The following is a 3,044-nucleotide window of genomic DNA, read 5'->3' as shown; positions in this document are numbered from 1 at the left end:
TCTTGTCCTATTAGTCGGATTTAAAAGCAAAAATAAAATAAAGTAGTCAAAACGCAAGTCTAAGTCTTCCAGAGGTTCCAGACAGATACATATGTATCTATATTCTCTTCTCCAGTGCTCAACCCCTCCGGTTATAATCCTATTTGTTTTACTTCGCAGGAGAAGCAGGTTATAAACCGTTGACACTTTCCTAGTGTACGATATTTAATTAAAAAGTTAATAGCTAGTCTCCAATTCCCCCCCCCCCCACCTCCCTTTGGAAGCCTGCTTTAAATTCTCTCACGCAGACTAAAGTTCACAATCCTCTTCTGCGGTTACCAAGAGAAGGGATCACGTGTCATCCAAACTAAGCAGCCATTGGGCCTAAAATGAAAACAAAGGAAAATGATTAATCACAAAAAGGCAAAGAGTTTTCATGCAGGAATTTTAAAACTGAGGTGAAATTAAATCACTATATTAAAAAAAATCCTTGATGAGGGGGGAGAGATGCGGTGATAGGGTAAATTGGCAGTGACAGCTTAAGAAGTGTAGCAGCAAAAAACAAATAAGATAACACCGTGGATAATTTGCTTTGTATGATCCAAAGCCATAAGAAAACTTATTTTATAAATAGTGTGGCTCAATAAAAGTTTTATGATGCTGGAACTGGATAGAAACTGTCTGTCAAACGTAGATTGGCACGTTTATATTGGTGGAGCAAATAAAGGAGGAGAAATAAGGGATAAGGTCCAGGAGGCTGAAAACTTGGCTACTTCTTGGAGGTGGGAATGAAAGGGCATTGAGTATTAACCTCATTGTCATCGGAAACAGCGATTTAAATCTGTTCATTAGGACACTGTGTCCATATATACGCACATACATGCATGCATCTAATATACACCTGTGCATGTATATATCTATACATGAGATACACCACAAATACACATGCATACGGTTGAAGACCTCCAAAGAGAAATTATTTTTAGCTCTTTTTACCTTTGATTTCTTCTAATAAATGAAGTGCCAAGTTAGTAATTATAGCCCTTGTGCAATAATAAATAACAATAAAAAAGGGAATTTGTTTTCCTACCCCGGCCTGTAGCTGGGTTATGCTCATCCATGCAAGAAGCAATTTAACATTCGGTGATACTATAATTTAAAAGCATAAGAGCGTGGAAGCTTTGATTGGGATCAGATCAAATAAGAATAGTCAAGGGTTGGCTTTTTCCCCCCTCTTCTCCTGAATATAATTTTCTGGATGATGTAGCTACGCTGAGACTGAGATCCTGGGCGCCATAGTGTTCGCTGTTGTATCCCTGAATTCTGTGAATTCATTTAAAAATAAGTGAAAGTGAAGCCAACATCAGAACCAGAGGGCCATGTCACGTTTCACCAGTCAGGTTGATATTTTGTCTCTTTTGTTCCTTCCTGTCCTTTTCTGGGCCTTCCTGTGTTCTCGATGTTATTTCCCACTTGCTTGTAAGTAGGCTTGCTTTTCCCAAAGAGGAAAAAAAGAGTTTGCAGTTGGTCTTTAACATTCATTAAACCTGCAAGGTATTGTTCAGCTATTTTTAGAAAAAAAAGGATGCTTTTGCCCCACAAATAAGAAGGCAGCTTTCTATCTGGTCAATCCATATGAAATACGGGAAAGCATATTCCTTCCCCCAACAGGTTTCATGTCTGTAACTTTAGTGCTAGTGAGCAGAAATAGTTGACACAAGCTATAAGCAGTTTCCAAGCTATTTCAATATATTCTCTGCTACAGCAGTCTTTCTCCCAGGCTGTAGAGAATAATATTCTGGTTAAGGCTGTCAGGAAGATTCAAATCAGGGATCTTTAAAGAGAAGGATCTCTTTAACATGTTTATGTTGATACCGATTCTGATCTGCCAGGGTTTTATGTATTAGTTTATTTATATATTACCTTTTCCTGATTGCTGCAGAGGTCAAATCCCAGAGATCTGAAAGGTTTTTTGGGGAAAAATAGTCTACCAAAACTGAGAGTCCCCACCCGGGCTGCATCCACGTCTTTTTGCTGAGGTTTTATTTTCCTCCCCTTTTTTGCTGAGCTGCACCTCGCTTTGGCTCCAGATTTATGTGCTTCCCTTGAAATACATACCACCCACACGGATGTTTTAAGTGACAAAAGTTTCTAGGCTCTCCCGCCTGCTCGAATGCAGTTTGCCAACCTTCCTTTGCTACAAGATGGGGGAAATGGAGCTACAACAAACAGACTGAAAACCTTCCAACTTTTTAGAATTGCTTGGGATTATAGATTTTTTGTCTATTTTTTCCATCGTTCAACCTTTCATATTTCCCACTTCTTTTCTTCGTCCGTAGGTTAAAGTTTTGGCATCATTCTTTCCTTAGTAACCCCAATAAAAGCCAAAATTCCTTGGTAAAGTTAGTGAGACTGACCTGTCAGAAGGCTTTCGAGCAAAAGATTGATCGTCTCTCTCTCTGTTAGGGAGGGGGGCACGGGTCTGTGTGAAACTGCTCACTTTTTAAAAGAAAAAAAAATCTTACTGGTAAATGGCCTTTCATTTTACTTATTTATTTTGTAAACTATTAAAGTGGAGCTGATTACTGGAGGGGGGGAAAGGGGGGAACCGATTGGCAATATATCCATGGCCTTAAAACAATTTTCCTCTTCAAGCAAAGTTTCAAGCCTTCATTCAGTCTCCGGTTAGGAAGGGAGGGCTCCGCTCTATGTTTTAAAAGTAATTTAACCAGCTCGGTGAGACTTTTCGACCGTTTCCAGCTTTACTTTCTGATTTCAAAGGATTTATAATGGGCTGCTTCTCCAGCCGCCAGAAAGAAACCTCTGGATCAAGCTTTCGTACTGACCTGAACTTTCCAAGACTTGGATATATTTTAAATCCCAACTGCAGGTTTTGTCAAGTTCCGGTACTCCAGATTGTCTCATTTATTGGGTTTACACTGAGAAGAGAGATTGCATCTGCCTTAACTGGGGAAGTTCTTTGCTAGTCTTGATTTAGCCCCGTTGTCAAAACTTTCAAAAGATTAATGAGCCCGCCTCTTAATTGCTCTTGTCTCCCCGATTGT

This window comes from Alligator mississippiensis, chromosome 4 (assembly GCF_030867095.1).
Source record: "Alligator mississippiensis isolate rAllMis1 chromosome 4, rAllMis1, whole genome shotgun sequence".
NCBI lineage: Eukaryota > Metazoa > Chordata > Crocodylia > Alligatoridae > Alligator > Alligator mississippiensis.
The sequence above is the reverse complement of the archived record's forward strand: the minus strand, read 5'-3'. Positions refer to the sequence as shown.